Source organism: Opisthocomus hoazin, unplaced genomic scaffold (assembly GCF_030867145.1).
Source record: "Opisthocomus hoazin isolate bOpiHoa1 unplaced genomic scaffold, bOpiHoa1.hap1 HAP1_SCAFFOLD_115, whole genome shotgun sequence".
Lineage (NCBI taxonomy): Eukaryota > Metazoa > Chordata > Aves > Opisthocomiformes > Opisthocomidae > Opisthocomus > Opisthocomus hoazin.
In genome coordinates, this window is record NW_027449069.1 from 1,571 (window position 1) to 21,110 (window position 19,540).

Below are 19,540 nucleotides of genomic sequence, written 5' to 3' on the forward strand. Positions count from 1 at the left end.
AACCCTAACCCTAACCCTAACCCTAACCCTAACCCTAACCCTAACCCTAACCCTAACCCTAACCCTAACCCTAACCCTAACCCTAACCCTAACCCTAACCCTAACCCTAACCCTAACCCTAACCCTAACCCTAACCCTAACCCTAACCCTAACCCTAACCCTAACCCTAACCCTAACCCTAACCCTAACCCTAACCCTAACCCTAACCCTAACCCTAACCCTAACCCTAACCCTAACCCTAACCCTAACCCTAACCCTAACCCTAACCCTAACCCTAACCCTAACCCTAACCCTAACCCTAACCCTAACCCTAACCCTAACCCTAACCCTAACCCTAACCCTAACCCTAACCCTAACCCTAACCCTAACCCTAACCCTAACCCTAACCCTAACCCTAACCCTAACCCTAACCCTAACCCTAACCCTAACCCTAACCCTAACCCTAACCCTAACCCTAACCCTAACCCTAACCCTAACCCTAACCCTAACCCTAACCCTAACCCTAACCCTAACCCTAACCCTAACCCTAACCCTAACCCTAACCCTAACCCTAACCCTAACCCTAACCCTAACCCTAACCCTAACCCTAACCCTAACCCTAACCCTAACCCTAACCCTAACCCTAACCCTAACCCTAACCCTAACCCTAACCCTAACCCTAACCCTAACCCTAACCCTAACCCTAACCCTAACCCTAACCCTAACCCTAACCCTAACCCTAACCCTAACCCTAACCCTAACCCTAACCCTAACCCTAACCCTAACCCTAACCCTAACCCTAACCCTAACCCTAACCCTAACCCTAACCCTAACCCTAACCCTAACCCTAACCCTAACCCTAACCCTAACCCTAACCCTAACCCTAACCCTAACCCTAACCCTAACCCTAACCCTAACCCTAACCCTAACCCTAACCCTAACCCTAACCCTAACCCTAACCCTAACCCTAACCCTAACCCTAACCCTAACCCTAACCCTAACCCTAACCCTAACCCTAACCCTAACCCTAACCCTAACCCTAACCCTAACCCTAACCCTAACCCTAACCCTAACCCTAACCCTAACCCTAACCCTAACCCTAACCCTAACCCTAACCCTAACCCTAACCCTAACCCTAACCCTAACCCTAACCCTAACCCTAACCCTAACCCTAACCCTAACCCTAACCCTAACCCTAACCCTAACCCTAACCCTAACCCTAACCCTAACCCTAACCCTAACCCTAACCCTAACCCTAACCCTAACCCTAACCCTAACCCTAACCCTAACCCTAACCCTAACCCTAACCCTAACCCTAACCCTAACCCTAACCCTAACCCTAACCCTAACCCTAACCCTAACCCTAACCCTAACCCTAACCCTAACCCTAACCCTAACCCTAACCCTAACCCTAACCCTAACCCTAACCCTAACCCTAACCCTAACCCTAACCCTAACCCTAACCCTAACCCTAACCCTAACCCTAACCCTAACCCTAACCCTAACCCTAACCCTAACCCTAACCCTAACCCTAACCCTAACCCTAACCCTAACCCTAACCCTAACCCTAACCCTAACCCTAACCCTAACCCTAACCCTAACCCTAACCCTAACCCTAACCCTAACCCTAACCCTAACCCTAACCCTAACCCTAACCCTAACCCTAACCCTAACCCTAACCCTAACCCTAACCCTAACCCTAACCCTAACCCTAACCCTAACCCTAACCCTAACCCTAACCCTAACCCTAACCCTAACCCTAACCCTAACCCTAACCCTAACCCTAACCCTAACCCTAACCCTAACCCTAACCCTAACCCTAACCCTAACCCTAACCCTAACCCTAACCCTAACCCTAACCCTAACCCTAACCCTAACCCTAACCCTAACCCTAACCCTAACCCTAACCCTAACCCTAACCCTAACCCTAACCCTAACCCTAACCCTAACCCTAACCCTAACCCTAACCCTAACCCTAACCCTAACCCTAACCCTAACCCTAACCCTAACCCTAACCCTAACCCTAACCCTAACCCTAACCCTAACCCTAACCCTAACCCTAACCCTAACCCTAACCCTAACCCTAACCCTAACCCTAACCCTAACCCTAACCCTAACCCTAACCCTAACCCTAACCCTAACCCTAACCCTAACCCTAACCCTAACCCTAACCCTAACCCTAACCCTAACCCTAACCCTAACCCTAACCCTAACCCTAACCCTAACCCTAACCCTAACCCTAACCCTAACCCTAACCTCCTAACCCTAACCCTAACCCTAACCCTAACCCTAACCCTAACCCTAACCCTAACCCTAACCCTAACCCTAACCCTAACCCTAACCCTAACCCTAACCCTAACCCTAACCCTAACCCTAACCCTAACCCTAACCCTAACCCTAACCCTAACCCTAACCCTAACCCTAACCCTAACCCTAACCCTAACCCTAACCCTAACCCTAACCCTAACCCTAACCCTAACCCTAACCCTAACCCTAACCCTAACCCTAACCCTAACCCTAACCCTAACCCTAACCCTAACCCTAACCCTAACCCTAACCCTAACCCTAACCCTAACCCTAACCCTAACCCTAACCCTAACCCTAACCCTAACCCTAACCCTAACCCTAACCCTAACCCTAACCCTAACCCTAACCCTAACCCTAACCCTAACCCTAACCCTAACCCTAACCCTAACCCTAACCCTAACCCTAACCCTAACCCTAACCCTAACCCTAACCCTAACCCTAACCCTAACCCTAACCCTAACCCTAACCCTAACCCTAACCCTAACCCTAACCCTAACCCTAACCCTAACCCTAACCCTAACCCTAACCCTAACCCTAACCCTAACCCTAACCCTAACCCTAACCCTAACCCTAACCCTAACCCTAACCCTAACCCTAACCCTAACCCTAACCCTAACCCTAACCCTAACCCTAACCCTAACCCTAACCCTAACCCTAACCCTAACCCTAACCCTAACCCTAACCCTAACCCTAACCCTAACCCTAACCCTAACCCTAACCCTAACCCTAACCCTAACCCTAACCCTAACCCTAACCCTAACCCTAACCCTAACCCTAACCCTAACCCTAACCCTAACCCTAACCCTAACCCTAACCCTAACCCTAACCCTAACCCTAACCCTAACCCTAACCCTAACCCTAACCCTAACCCTAACCCTAACCCTAACCCTAACCCTAACCCTAACCCTAACCCTAACCCTAACCCTAACCCTAACCCTAACCCTAACCCTAACCCTAACCCTAACCCTAACCCTAACCCTAACCCTAACCCTAACCCTAACCCTAACCCTAACCCTAACCCTAACCCTAACCCTAACCCTAACCCTAACCCTAACCCTAACCCTAACCCTAACCCTAACCCTAACCCTAACCCTAACCCTAACCCTAACCCTAACCCTAACCCTAACCCTAACCCTAACCCTAACCCTAACCCTAACCCTAACCCTAACCCTAACCCTAACCCTAACCCTAACCCTAACCCTAACCCTAACCCTAACCCTAACCCTAACCCTAACCCTAACCCTAACCCTAACCCTAACCCTAACCCTAACCCTAACCCTAACCCTAACCCTAACCCTAACCCTAACCCTAACCCTAACCCTAACCCTAACCCTAACCCTAACCCTAACCCTAACCCTAACCCTAACCCTAACCCTAACCCTAACCCTAACCCTAACCCTAACCCTAACCCTAACCCTAACCCTAACCCTAACCCTAACCCTAACCCTAACCCTAACCCTAACCCTAACCCTAACCCTAACCCTAACCCTAACCCTAACCCTAACCCTAACCCTAACCCTAACCCTAACCCTAACCCTAACCCTAACCCTAACCCTAACCCTAACCCTAACCCTAACCCTAACCCTAACCCTAACCCTAACCCTAACCCTAACCCTAACCCTAACCCTAACCCTAACCCTAACCCTAACCCTAACCCTAACCCTAACCCTAACCCTAACCCTAACCCTAACCCTAACCCTAACCCTAACCCTAACCCTAACCCTAACCCTAACCCTAACCCTAACCCTAACCCTAACCCTAACCCTAACCCTAACCCTAACCCTAACCCTAACCCTAACCCTAACCCTAACCCTAACCCTAACCCTAACCCTAACCCTAACCCTAACCCTAACCCTAACCCTAACCCTAACCCTAACCCTAACCCTAACCCTAACCCTAACCCTAACCCTAACCCTAACCCTAACCCTAACCCTAACCCTAACCCTAACCCTAACCCTAACCCTAACCCTAACCCTAACCCTAACCCTAACCCTAACCCTAACCCTAACCCTAACCCTAACCCTAACCCTAACCCTAACCCTAACCCTAACCCTAACCCTAACCCTAACCCTAACCCTAACCCTAACCCTAACCCTAACCCTAACCCTAACCCTAACCCTAACCCTAACCCTAACCCTAACCCTAACCCTAACCCTAACCCTAACCCTAACCCTAACCCTAACCCTAACCCTAACCCTAACCCTAACCCTAACCCTAACCCTAACCCTAACCCTAACCCTAACCCTAACCCTAACCCTAACCCTAACCCTAACCCTAACCCTAACCCTAACCCTAACCCTAACCCTAACCCTAACCCTAACCCTAACCCTAACCCTAACCCTAACCCTAACCCTAACCCTAACCCTAACCCTAACCCTAACCCTAACCCTAACCCTAACCCTAACCCTAACCCTAACCCTAACCCTAACCCTAACCCTAACCCTAACCCTAACCCTAACCCTAACCCTAACCCTAACCCTAACCCTAACCCTAACCCTAACCCTAACCCTAACCCTAACCCTAACCCTAACCCTAACCCTAACCCTAACCCTAACCCTAACCCTAACCCTAACCCTAACCCTAACCCTAACCCTAACCCTAACCCTAACCCTAACCCTAACCCTAACCCTAACCCTAACCCTAACCCTAACCCTAACCCTAACCCTAACCCTAACCCTAACCCTAACCCTAACCCTAACCCTAACCCTAACCCTAACCCTAACCCTAACCCTAACCCTAACCCTAACCCTAACCCTAACCCTAACCCTAACCCTAACCCTAACCCTAACCCTAACCCTAACCCTAACCCTAACCCTAACCCTAACCCTAACCCTAACCCTAACCCTAACCCTAACCCTAACCCTAACCCTAACCCTAACCCTAACCCTAACCCTAACCCTAACCCTAACCCTAACCCTAACCCTAACCCTAACCCTAACCCTAACCCTAACCCTAACCCTAACCCTAACCCTAACCCTAACCCTAACCCTAACCCTAACCCTAACCCTAACCCTAACCCTAACCCTAACCCTAACCCTAACCCTAACCCTAACCCTAACCCTAACCCTAACCCTAACCCTAACCCTAACCCTAACCCTAACCCTAACCCTAACCCTAACCCTAACCCTAACCCTAACCCTAACCCTAACCCTAACCCTAACCCTAACCCTAACCCTAACCCTAACCCTAACCCTAACCCTAACCCTAACCCTAACCCTAACCCTAACCCTAACCCTAACCCTAACCCTAACCCTAACCCTAACCCTAACCCTAACCCTAACCCTAACCCTAACCCTAACCCTAACCCTAACCCTAACCCTAACCCTAACCCTAACCCTAACCCTAACCCTAACCCTAACCCTAACCCTAACCCTAACCCTAACCCTAACCCTAACCCTAACCCTAACCCTAACCCTAACCCTAACCCTAACCCTAACCCTAACCCTAACCCTAACCCTAACCCTAACCCTAACCCTAACCCTAACCCTAACCCTAACCCTAACCCTAACCCTAACCCTAACCCTAACCCTAACCCTAACCCTAACCCTAACCCTAACCCTAACCCTAACCCTAACCCTAACCCTAACCCTAACCCTAACCCTAACCCTAACCCTAACCCTAACCCTAACCCTAACCCTAACCCTAACCCTAACCCTAACCCTAACCCTAACCCTAACCCTAACCCTAACCCTAACCCTAACCCTAACCCTAACCCTAACCCTAACCCTAACCCTAACCCTAACCCTAACCCTAACCCTAACCCTAACCCTAACCCTAACCCTAACCCTAACCCTAACCCTAACCCTAACCCTAACCCTAACCCTAACCCTAACCCTAACCCTAACCCTAACCCTAACCCTAACCCTAACCCTAACCCTAACCCTAACCCTAACCCTAACCCTAACCCTAACCCTAACCCTAACCCTAACCCTAACCCTAACCCTAACCCTAACCCTAACCCTAACCCTAACCCTAACCCTAACCCTAACCCTAACCCTAACCCTAACCCTAACCCTAACCCTAACCCTAACCCTAACCCTAACCCTAACCCTAACCCTAACCCTAACCCTAACCCTAACCCTAACCCTAACCCCTAACCCCTAACCCCTAACCCGTAACCCTAACCCCTAACCCGTAACCCTAACCCCTAACCGTCACCCCTAACCGTCACCCCTAACCGTCACCCCTAACCCCCTGCCCGTAACCCCAATGTCCCTAACCCTAATGATGGTAACCCGTAATGATGATGAGTGTAACCGTAATGACATTAAGTGCAACCCCTGAAATCCCACCCTGTAACCCACTAACCCTGTAATGGTAACTGTACCCTGTAATGTGTGTCAGTGTAATGTGTATTACTGTCATGTGTGTGAGCCTAAGTGTCACCAGTAATTTGTACAGTGTAACTGTAAAATGTGATGTTCCTGTCTGTAAGGTGTCTTATGTGTTGGTATGTGTGAGGCTGATGACTGTAATCCTTACTGTAATGTGAGTAACCCTGTAAGTGCAATTGCCATTGCTGTGTTTGGAGGTGGGTTAGTGTGTGATAGTATGTGTGGATGTTATCCTTTGAGTAGGGTTGTGATTGATGTGTAGTGGTGTTCTGAATTGTTTTTTGGGTTAGTATTACAAATAAAACTATAAAAATAATAAGCCTGGTGCAGCACTGGAACTTTGCACCCACCCTGGGAATAATTTTTTTTTTTGAACTAAATAAGAATTGCTTAAATTATTCCCAGGGTGGGTGCAAAGTTCCAGTGCTCTAAAATTATTGTTGGAACATTTCCAAAACATTTGTTCGACTACAGTAACCAACATCAGACATACATTCAGTCACATGCTGAAAAACACTATTTTTGCCCTTCTTAGTATTAGTTTATTTCAGGACTGAGACAGAGTCGAAGAGAAAACAAAAGACAGGTGTAAGACATGGGATTAACGCACACTAACGCACTATGACAAAACAAACTTCACGCAAAGACCGAGGACAACTACATCTGAAAGCCAGATTTTGATTTGCACTGCTGTTCTCAGTCTAAACCTAAAGGTGACTGAGACAAGCGGAGCAAACGCGAAGACTAAGACAAAGACAGAGGCTGCCTAAAATAGTTATTTTTTTCCTAAATTTGGCATGTCCTGCTGATGCTAAGAGTCAAAAAGACTCGCCTATGAAACCGAAACACAAACAAAGACAGGAAAACCACACAACAAGGTGACGCAAACGCAACACATTTTCCAGACAAGGAGAAAGTCTAATGCTACTGAGGGAACGCACACACAGAGGAATAAACTGCTCCATAAAAGGAATGGGAGACATAAGAGTAAAAACTCTTTATTAAACTTTATTAGAGTTATTAACAGTTATTAACAGATCCACCTTTATTGGGCATGCTACATATTTCTGGTGCACAATGTCTCCACAACCTTATATACCTCCAGTACTTCTGATGGATACTTCAAAAGTCCAAATGGATATTCCCTTTAGCATCTCATTGCATACTTTCCCCACAGTACAACTCCCAGTTCATTCATTGCCTCCATTGCCCCATGAACTTCACCGTCCAGTTTCGGCATATGTTACACCCACCGATTGCTCTACAAGACCTTCAAACTACTCCTCCCTCTTAGATCTGCACTTATGCTACTGCTATTAAGCTATCCTTCAAGTAGTAAGACGCAGGATATTTTTCTAACCGTTCACAGCTACATTACACTAATGGGATATCCAACTGGACCGCAAATGCCTGTTTCATCTTAATTTATACCACACAGTTTCATTACCCTTATACTCCCCGGCCACACCTGTCCCTTTCTGCAGTGCATTTTTCCCCAAACGGTGTATTCACCCATGGACATGGAGGGCCACCCTTAGCTTAGTACCGTCATTTCCCGGTCTGTTGAGCAGTGGGATGGTAACCTGCATCCTTCACTGTCCTACACTTCAGTTTCTCTCATTCTTCCGGATTCATTGGGCTCACTACTGACACCGAGAATGTTTTATACTATCGTTACCCGCATTCCATTTCCACCATTTACTACAATCGCAGATTAGAACTTACTGCCTTGCTCATCTTAACTGCTGCTATTACTGTAGTCCATTTTAACTCTTTCCATGTGATCCTTAAATCAAACTCTACAAACTCTCCATTACAGCTTTCGACAACATTGGACCTGCAAATCCACAAACCGTAGCTACAATCCTTCCTGCGTTGCTCCCTTCCATTCAGCGCAGAAGCCACTGCTACACATAAATAATTGTTCCTCCGCAAGGCAACATCATCTCTGCTACTAGCACACCCAGGCCAACGATGACCGAGCTCTGCTCCGCCCAATGACGTCTCTTCCCCACCTACATGCTCATATCAACATTTCACAAATCATTCTGTCACAAACTACAATGACCGCAGCAATTTACAACCCTAACGCTCTACAATACAGTTAGGCCAACTTGCTACACATGCCAGTCCTTGTCGACACTGCCATCTAGTCCAACTCCCCACACCCTTCTGCTCGATCAATCTCCATCATCTTCCTATGACTGTCCACTACAGACGCATCCCTGCAGTGACACAAAATTCCAACATTCCAGGGGTGCGCTCCCCAGAAACAGCATTCCCAGAAGCCCCCCAATTCACCCTGCCTGCCAAAACCGTGGCCAGACACTGCCCGCAGCCCAAACATTGGCAGTGAACATCGCCTCGCAGAGCGGCCGGGACCAGCCGGATTGTGTAGATTGTTTTTACACATTCATCAACCACACGCTGACAGACACCATTTGCACTCACCTACCACACTAACCGCTCCACATGCTCACCCCATCCATTCAGCTCCCTGCCTGCCAGCACCCAGTGTCGGTGGTGCTCCTCGGGAACGCTGCTCCCGGAAGCCGCAAAATTCACCCTGCCTGCCAAAACCCCGGCCCGAGCCTGCCCGCGGCCCAAACATTGGCGATGAACATCGCCTCGCAGAGCGGCCGGGACCGGGGAAAAAAAAACCCAGCTGGGGGAAGGAAAAAAAAAAATCCCCCAGCTGGGGTTTTTTTTATTCTAACGTGGTTTGAGGTTTTTTGGGCTATTTCTACATCTCTGGAAAAGAATGCATCTCAAGGCCACATACAACCCGCTACAGAAACACAATCAACCACCACACGCTGACAGACACAATTTCCAGTCACCTACCGCACTCATCGCTCCACATGCTCAACCCATCCATTCGGCCCCCTGCCTGCCATCACCCTGTGTCTGTGGGGCTCCTCGGGAACGCTGCTCCCGGAAGCCGCAAAATTCACCCTGCCTGCCAAAACCCCGGCCCGAGCCTGCCCGCGGCCCAAACATTGGCGATGAACATCGCCTCGCAGAGCGGCCGGGACCGGGGAAAAAAAAAACCCAGCTGGGGGAAGGAAAAAAAAAATCCCCCAGCTGGGGTTTTTTTTATTCTAACGTGGTTTGAGGTTTTTTGGGCTATTTCTACATCTCTGGAAAAGAATGCATCTCAAGGCCACATACAACCCGCTACAGAAACACAATCAACCACCACACGCTGACAGACACAATTTCCAGTCACCTACCGCACTCATCGCTCCACATGCTCAACCCATCCATTCGGCCCCCTGCCTGCCATCACCCTGTGTCTGTGAGGCTCCTCGGGAACGCTGCTCCCGGGAGCCGCAAATTTCACCCTGCCTGCCAAAACCCCGGCCCGAGCCTGCCCGCGGCCCAAACATTGGCGATGAACATCGCCTCGCAGAGCGGCCGGGACCGGGGAAAAAAAAAACCCAGCTGGGGGAAGGAAAAAAAAATCCCCCAGCTGGGGTTTTTTTTATTCTAACGTGGTTTGAGGTTTTTTGGGCTATTTCTACATCTCTGGAAAAGAATGCATCTCAAGGCCACATACAACCCGCTACAGAAACACAATCAACCACCACACGCTGACAGACACAATTTCCAGTCACCTACCGCACTCATCGCTCCACATGCTCAACCCATCCATTCGGCCCCCTGCCTGCCATCACCCTGTGTCTGTGGGGCTCCTCGGGAACGCTGCTCCCGGAAGCCGCAAAATTCACCCTGCCTGCCAAAACCCCGGCCCGAGCCTGCCCGCGGCCCAAACATTGGCGATGAACATCGCCTCGCAGAGCGGCCGGGACCGGGGGAAAAAAAAACCCAGCTGGGGGAAGGAAAAAAAAAATCCCCCAGCTGGGGTTTTTTTTATTCTAACGTGGTTTGAGGTTTTTTGGGCTATTTCTACATCTCTGGAAAAGAATGCATCTCAAGGCCACATTCAACCCGCTACAGAAACACAAATCAACCACCACACGCTGTCAGACACAATTTGCAGTCACCTACCGCACTCATCGCTCCACATGCTCAACCCATCCATTCGGCCCCCTGCCTGCCATCACCCTGTGTCTGTGGGGCTCCTCGGGAACGTTGTTCCCGGGAGCCGCAAAATTCACCCTGCCTGCCAAAACCCCGGCCCGAGCCTGCCCGCGGCCCAAACATTGGCGATGAACATCGCCTCGCAGAGCGGCCGGGACCGGGGAAAAAAAAAACCCAGCTGGGGGAAGGAAAAAAAAATCCCCCAGCTGGGGTTTTTTTATTCTAACATCGCTTGGTTTCCTCAGCTACTCCTACATCTCTGGAAAAGTATACATCTCAAGCCCACGTACAACCCGCTACAGAAACACAATCATCAACCATCCACCGCTCGACAACACTGGCAGTCGACTACCACGCTAATCGCCCCGCACGCTCACCCCATCCTTTCGGCTGCCTGCCTCCCAGCCAGCCATCGCCCGGTGTCTGCAGAGCTCCTAGGGAACGCTGTTCCCAGGAGCCTCAAAATTCACCCTGCCTGCAAAAACCCCAACTGAAGCCTGCCTGCGGTCCACACGCTGGCAATAAACATCACCTCGCCGAGCGGCCGGGACCAGGGAAAAACACCCAGCTGGGGGAAGGCAAAAAAATTCTACCGGCTGTTTTTTTTTCCAACGCTATTTTACTAATTCCTATATATCTCAAAAAAAATAGACTCAGCCACCGGCACAGTCTGACAGGAAAAACATATTTAACCCTGACAGCATCATACAGTATCAGACACGTTCAAAATCTACCACTCACTCCACAGCCATTCATGACGCTCCTCACTCAGAACGTAGCCCCTTTCCCACGTGCCTGCCACAAAAACAGGTCACGGCACATCGAGCGCCATCCCTGGAACAGCCTCACCGGGTATCTCAAAACTACATCGCCGCTCCGCATCATCCCAAACTGCTAGCCTTCGTAACCGGATGCTGAGCAATATGCTGAGCTACTTCCGCTTCTGCACTGTCTTCACTTATCATTGTATACTCCAGCTAAATTCAATCAAGTATTTGCTCAGGGCTACAAAGTACTCAGTGGCACCTGAAAACCCCAATGGAAAGGGGTCGACAGCCTGCTGGTGCGCAGCTACCCGCCCCAAAAAACCCATACGACCTCCACCCGAAAGGGCCGTGCTAATCAACACGGGACCATCCCGTGCTGGGACTGTTCCATCCCTACTACAATTGCTACACAAACACGCAAAGCCTCTCTACCTCAAACGCACACGCTCTCTACAGACATGACCTCGGGACACCGGACTACCGCACAGGGGACTGTTACCGCTACACCAACATATGCAGCCTGACAATAAACACAACAACGCTGAGGCTATGTAGCGGGGACCCTCTGGTGTGCCCCGCCTTGAGAGCGCCTCCGCTTTGGCTAAAAGACAGGGGATCGAGTCACAGTCATTGATGGAGACTAAACGACACGAAAACAATGGGACTAGGATGCCGCAGGAAATAAACCCCTGGGATAACTGTCAAGAAAAGTCAGCGAGGAAACACCTGCTGGTAAAGCCCAATCTTCAAAGCGGACTAGCCTAATGCACACGTGATGCTACATTAGTGTCGCTGCCCTGGCCCATCATTCAGTAAAACGAGATGTGCGCAACTGGCCCCGTGTCAATAACTCGACCCTGCATAGATACTACTGACAGCTGCTGCAATTGCAGCAAGATGACAATATGCCCCATGCTCTACAAGCACCTGGTGCTGCTCTGTCACGTGCAAAAACAGAACGCGAGCCTCCTTAACAGACACCGCACCCAGAACACAAGGCAGCCCTCTGCAGCTGCGCTCCAAAACCTAGAATAACAGTCAGAGTCCTCTGTGACACTTCAGAATTCCAGAGCATCATCATAACTAATAAGCGCCAAACCAACCGACTGCTGAGGCCCGTCACGCTGCGCCTCAGACCTCGTCTCAACTGTTTCTGGAGGCTTGCTGCAAAGTGCCTGCAAAGCCAATAGGAAAGACATTGCCGAGTTACAAATTTACCTCATGCTAGCTCTCGATCCAATTGCGATCGCCTCGACTCCATCTCACACGCGTAAAGACCTCCGAGTCGCTTCCGGCCTCTACCCTGACGCTGCGATGCCGTACCGTATGGACTCAAACACCGAACCGGAGAACACTGGCAACAATAATGCCGTACCATGCAACGCACTCTTACATAACCGACAAGACAAACCGCAACGCAGGCCCATACAATGCTTACCCGTCTCAGAGAGCGTCCGTAAAGAGCGCTGCAATGCAAGACCGACAGAGATATACAGTGCAATTCAAAATCAAATAAATACAGAGCTCCACGTTACAAAACGCAACACGGCCCTCGATACAAGGCAAGACAGTCTCCGAGAACAGAGAATACAAATACAGAGCGCTGCAATGCCAGATCGATACAGAGACAAGCACTGCAATGCAAAATCGAGTACAGAGTGCTGCAGTAAAAAACACAATGCGGCATCATATAAAGCGGGACGCTCTCAGGTAACATTCGATACAAGTACAGATTGATGCAATGCAATACAAAACAGTACAGAGCCGCGCAATGCAAGGCGGCCCCAGGTATCGCTCGCTACAAGTACGGAGCGCTGCAATCCAAGACCGGTATGGACACAAACAATGCAATGCTAGATCAAATACAGAGATCCACAAGAAAAAAAACAATACACGGCTATACAAGCCTACACATATTCAAATACAGAGCTCCGCATGACAAAACACAATGCGAGTTCATGCAAGGCAAGACAGTCTCCGATAGCAGTCCACGCAAGTTACGAGTGCTGCAGTGCAGCACGCCCCAACATTGAAATAAAAATTCAAATACAGAGCGCTACAACACAACAAAAATACAGAGCAATACAAGGCAATACAATAAAAATACAGTGCTACGAGAAAAAAAAATACGGTGCCGTACAATTCAATAGAAATAGAGCGCTGCAATACACACACAATAAAGGACTATTCAGTGCCAGACACTCGCATGGCAGGTGATACAAGGCATAATAATACAGTGCAAAAGAACACAAAACGCTGCAAAACGATGCGGTCGCAGATGGCGGTCAAAACCGATGCGGCGTTTTGAGAAGCCGGGATTTAAGACCTAAGCCCGTAACGAGCCGGAGGTGAAATGCTGCGGGGGAACTCTATGGTAGCAGAACTGCCATGAGCGGAGCTTTCGTTCTGGCCCGCAAAGGGGACTCTCCAGAAAGACCTCTGATGAAAACTACACCTTAAGCTCCAATCGCGAGATGATGAACGCTTGACAGGCTCTAGGCCAAAGCAGCGAAGCTTGAGACGCCCAATGCACGCCGACCGAAGTGTACAAGAGTGCAGAAGGTAGATACCTGTAGAAACCATCACATACAAGACTAATCGCACAACACAAGTGACACTGGGAAACACACACAGGCCAGAACGGTCACACCCTAAAGGACGTACGTCAAGACCTCTGTCCGCCCCAAACGTAACAGGCCCTAAATAGCTCCCTCCGCAACCCTGGTGTTACACCTCCTGCCGGCCTCACCCCACCCACAGCTTTTGCCCTGGACTTACCTTTGAGGGAAGGATGCAGAATCCATCGTCATCGTGCACATCACAAAATTAGATGCTCCTGCGTTCCACATGTTCTACGTCAGTATCTGCTTAAAATATATAAACAAACACGCCTCGCTAACATCACTGACTGGAAGCATCACATTAGCAAACACCGCTCCCTTCCGCAAGATACCCAGTTGCCGATACGTAACTTAGCAAGTCCAGCAATATCGGTAGCGTTTTGGAATACCGTCTAGAGTCCAACAAAAGCTTGCAATTAAAAACAAACCCCCCAAAAAACCCAAACTTAAAGCCCCACACCTACAAGCCTGAACACTGTCAACATTCAGTCTTCTTGGCTACTGCTGATCATCCCCTCCCACCTAGCTCCCATCATCACTTCTAAATACCGTTGAAATGATAGACCGCGCAGCCTGCCAATGAGCAAGTCCATGCGAGCTCACTACCCAACCGCTGCCTGAACAGTCGAGGCCTATCAACAGATTAAGCATAACCTCCTATCGCTATGCCACCTAACCCTCACTCAGCACCCCTGGGCAGAGAAGCACGAAACAAAACACACACACAGGCACAGACCAACACTACACAAACCACCACAAACAATGGGATTCAAAGAACAGAGAAAACTCTCGGCAAGAAGAATGACTCCCCGACGGGAGATGCTGTCCGGCAAGACGACCAGCAGGGCCACGATGGCCCAGAACAAGGAGGCTCTACGGCAGCCCCGGAAGAGCAGAGTTGAACAGAATGGTCCGTTACAAGAAGTTACGCTCTAAACGGAGACGCTGGATCTGCAAGAAGCCGGCTTCAAGACCTAAGAACGTAAGATTGCGGGGAAGAAGTCCCACAGTCCGTGAAAAAGGACCGCTAGAGAGAAGAGCTGCTGACACAGCCTGAGATGACACCGCAAAAGAGAACCGATGGGAAACTTCCAAGATGTGACGCCGATCCACGCTTTATGCGCAAAACGCAAGATGAGAAGCGCCCAATGGACGCTATGCCCAAGAGTGCAGGCATTCCAGACCCTAGGAATGGCACCCGATACGCATGATGTGCTCATTGAGCACAGAGAGCAATAACAATGTTGAGACACAGGTAAAATCCCGGACACAAAACACAAACCACACAGATGACACCACCACAGACACAGTTCTGGAACTACCCTGCCCCCTCGGGCTACAGAGAAACCCCTTCCCTTGGCCCGCCTAAAGCGGCCTGTTCGTGGACAGCCCTCTCCCCTACACTAGCTTCGCAAGCTCTCCCTGCAATGCCCAACCGTAGTCCCCTCCCTCCAGACCCTTCCAAACCCCTGGACTTAGCTTTCAGAGGGACGAGGGCTCTAAATCCAACCTCGACCAAAAATGCATTAGGTATCTGGGATGCTCCTGCAGTCACCAGGTTGCACTTCATCACTGAAAAAGAGAAAACCCAGAAACACTGCTGACAGTAAGCATCACACTGGCCGAGATCAACCTCTTCCACAAAAACCCCCTCCTCAGAAGAGCTGGGGTGCTCCGCTCACCTGCTCGTTTCAGAGTCGGACGCTGCAGCCATCATTGCTTCTGCTACCTAAGATACCAAGAGACACAGAATGATCATTCCGCCCCTGAGAAGTCACCAAGCCCACACTCCTCCTCGCTGCCGTCCCGGCTCACCTCAAACAGTTGTCCAATGCCACAGGTGTTCCTCACAGCCCCTGCAAAACCAAGAGAGACACCCCTCACTCAGTTGCTGCACAATACTTTGCTCTCACACGCTCACCGGGCCCACAATTGCCTCACCTTCTCAGACCTCATGTCAGCATGCTGCTTTGCTCCTCCGAGGCTATGTGCGGCACCTGCAATAAAATCAAAGCAAACAGAACGTGCTGAGATACTGCCCAAAACCAAAGCTTGCCTGCATCGATCCCAATCTCCTGCTCCTTTACTTGGCTGCTCAGCCACTCTGCCCTTGCGTTTTACGGGTTCCCTGGTTTCCCTGGGCAGAGCAGTTCCAAGGCAAGCACACGCAGGCACAGACCAACATTACACACGACACCACGAACGATGGGATTCAAGAAGAGAGAAAACTCTCCGCAAGAAGGACTCCCTGACGGGAGATGCTGTCAGACAAGGAGACCGACAGGGCCGCATTGGTCCAGAGCGAGGAGGCTCCACGGCAGCCCCAGAAAACCGGATTAGAACAGAATGGTCCGTTACAAGAATTTACGGTCAAAATGAAGACGATGGATGTGCTAGAAGCCCGGCTTCAAGCCCTAAGAGCATAAGGATTCAGGGAAGAAGTCCCACAGTCCATAAAAATGGACCGGAAGAGAGAAGAGCTGCTGCTGACGCAGCCTGGAACGCCACCGCCAAAGAGAGATGCGAGACCGATCCATGCTTTACGCTTGTAAGGCAAGAAGAGAAGAGCTGAATTGGCACTATGCCAATGAGTACACGCATTCGAGACCCCAGGTATGGCACGGAGGCACAAGATGAGCTTTGTGAGTGCAAAGAGCAACAAGGATATTGAGACCAGAGGAAGGTCTGCGACACAAGACACACCACAAAAACAACATAGCACCGAAGACACAGGCTGGAACTGCCCTGCCCATGCTAGTCCTAGGATGCAGGGAAACTCGGTCCCTTTCTGTGCCCAGAGAGGCCCGCTCCTGCACAGCCCTCTCCCCTGCACTAACGTTACAAGCCCTGCCCGCAATGCCCAACTGTGGTCCCCTCCCTCCAGACCCTTCCCAGCCCCAGTCCCTCGACTTAGCTTTTGGAGGGCCAGGAGTCTGAATTCCCCCTCGACAACAAGCATGTTGGCTAACTGGGATGTTCCTGCAGTCAACAGGTCTGCTTCGTCATCTGACAAAGAAAAAAAAACAGACGAGGACATCACACACCACACATGGTGCTGACAGTAAGCATCACACTGGCCAAGACCAACCTCTTCCACAGCAATCCCCTCCTCAGAAGCACCAGGATGCTCTGCTGCTCACTTGTTCATTCCACAGTCGGACACTGTAGCCATAATCGCCTCTGCAACCTAAGATGCCAAGACACACAAAGTGATCATTGCACCCGTGAGAAGTCACCTGCCCTACGCTCCTCGCTGCCACCCCGGCTCACCTCAAGAGCTTGCCCAATGCCAAAGGCGGCCCGCACAACCCCTGAAAAACCAAGAGAGACACCCCTCACTGAGTTGCTGCACAGTACTTTGCTCTTACACACTGACCCAGCCCGCAACCACGTCACCTTCTCGGACCTCTTGTCAGCATGCTGCTTTGCCCCTTCAGGAATGTGTGGCACCTTCAAAAAAAAAAGCAGAAGACACATGCTGAGATACTGCCGAAAACTGCCGCCTGCCACACCGATTCCCACCTCCTGTGCCTTTACCTTGGCTGCTCACCCATATTGCCCCTGACATTTACGTGTTCCCATGCTGAGGCTCAGGTACCACCTGGGAAACACAAACAGGGATGATAATTTCACCAACAACAGCACACCAGAAAAAATAACTGCTACTTCAGCATACTACTCATTGCTCACCTTGCCCGGGCCACCCCTGGTGCCGATATCATGCTTCACTCGTTGCTTTGCACCTACAATATTGCAAAAAAAACCAAACCACCAACTGTAAGGCAGTCGTATAGCCGCTAATCATGTCTTCCGTTCAACACCGTGCGCCAACCCACCTCCTGATGACGCTCTGCTCAGCGCCTCCATTGGTCTTTGGTGCCCATCTTGTTCCCTGGCACCTGAAATCAATATTGAACAAGTCACCCATATGCTGCTTAAGACATTAACAATTCCAGATGTATTGATGTGATTTTGGAATAGCGCCTAGAGTCCAAAATACAGCCTGCCATTACATACAGGCATAAGAGACAAAAGTTAAAGCCCCCCCCGTGCATAAGCCTTACCACCATCAACACTCAATCTGCTTTGCTGATGATGATCAGCCCCTCCCACACAACTCCTATCACCTCTGTAAAACACTGTTGAAATGACAGTCCACACTGTCTGCTGATGGCCGCTCCATCCGAGCGCACCTCCCAGCCTCTGCCTAAACAGTCCAGGCCTGTCGACCTATTAACCGCAGCCTCTTATCGCTATGACACCTACCCCTGACTCTACGCCGCTGGGCAGGGCAGCTCCAAGCCAAACACACACGGGCACAGACCAACATGACACGCAACACCACAAACAATTGGATTCAAAGAAGAGAGAAAACTCTCTGCGAGAACAATGACTGCTGGATGAGAGAAGCCGTCGGACAAGGAGACCGACAGGGCCACAACGGCCGAGAGCGAGGAGCCTTCGTGGCAGCCCCAGAGAAACAGGAGAACCAAATGGTCCCTTACAAGAAGTTGCCGTCAAAATGGAGACAATGGATGTGTAAGAAGCCTGTCTTCAAGACCTAAGAGCATAACAATTCCAGGAAAAACTCCTACAGTCCATGACAATGGACCGGTAGAGAGAAGAGCTGCTGACACAGCCTGGAACGACACCGCCAAAGAGAACTGACCAGAAGCTTTCGAAACACAAGACTGATCCATGCTTTGCATTTGTAAGCCAAGAATAGAACCTCCCAGTTGGCACTATCCAATAGCTACAGGCATTTGAGGCCCTAGAGATGGCATCCAAGGCACCTGATGAGCTTCTTGAGTGCAAAGAGCAACAAGGACATCAAGAACAGAGGAAGGTCTATGACACAGAAGACACCACAAAAACAACATAAAACCACAGACACAGGCTGGAACTGCCCTGCCCGTACTAGTCTTCGGATGAAGGGAAACCCCTTCGCTTTACATGCCTGAAGAGGCCCGCTCCTGCACAGCTCTCCCCTACACTAACTTTACAAGCCCTGCCCGCATTGCCCAGCTGTGTTCCCCTCCCTCCAGACTCTTCTAGCCCCGGTCCCTCGACTTAGCTTTTGGAGGGCCAGGGGTCTAAATCCATCCTCAACAAAAAGCACATTGGCTACTTGGGAAGCTCCTCCAGTCGCCTGGTTCCATTTTGTCATCTGAAAAGGAAAAAACCCAGAAACACTGCTGACAGGAAGCATCACACTGGCCAAGACCAACCTCTTCCACAAAAACCCCCTCCTCAGAAGCACCCGGGTGCTCTGCTCACCTGCACGTTTCAGAGTCGGACACTGCAGTCATCATTGCTTCTGCTACCTAAGATACCAAGAGACACAAAATGATCATTCCACCCGTGAGAAGTCACACGCTCCACGCTCCTGCTCGCTGCCACCCCGGCTCACCTCAAACAGTTGTCCAATGCCACAGGTGTTCCTCACAGCCCAGAGGAAGGTCTGCGACACAAGACACACCACAAAAAC

At 50.3% G+C, this 19,540-nt stretch overlaps 4 long non-coding RNA genes across 4 annotated transcripts; all 4 read right to left on the bottom strand.

Annotated features, from left to right (window-relative positions):
* Positions 1–15,736: 15,736 nt before the first annotated feature.
* On the bottom strand, positions 15,737–16,859 carry LOC142360398 (uncharacterized). The gene is made up of 3 exons (XR_012762992.1): positions 15,994–16,859; positions 15,868–15,908; positions 15,737–15,781 (listed from the first exon to the last, which is right to left on the bottom strand). It is a non-coding gene; the product is annotated as an uncharacterized LOC142360398 (long non-coding RNA).
* Positions 16,860–16,995: 136 nt separating this feature from the next.
* Positions 16,996–17,365, bottom strand: LOC142360401 (uncharacterized). Its single transcript, XR_012762994.1, has 3 exons — positions 17,323–17,365; positions 17,141–17,239; positions 16,996–17,058 (listed from the first exon to the last, which is right to left on the bottom strand). It is a non-coding gene; the product is annotated as an uncharacterized LOC142360401 (long non-coding RNA).
* A 62-nt stretch (positions 17,366–17,427) lies between these two features.
* On the bottom strand, positions 17,428–18,562 carry LOC142360400 (uncharacterized). Its single transcript, XR_012762993.1, has 4 exons — positions 17,889–18,562; positions 17,743–17,795; positions 17,590–17,653; positions 17,428–17,502 (listed from the first exon to the last, which is right to left on the bottom strand). It is a non-coding gene; the product is annotated as an uncharacterized LOC142360400 (long non-coding RNA).
* A 572-nt stretch (positions 18,563–19,134) lies between these two features.
* On the bottom strand, positions 19,135–19,540 carry LOC142360374 (uncharacterized). The gene is made up of 3 exons (XR_012762988.1): positions 19,463–19,540; positions 19,330–19,376; positions 19,135–19,219 (listed from the first exon to the last, which is right to left on the bottom strand). It is a non-coding gene; the product is annotated as an uncharacterized LOC142360374 (long non-coding RNA).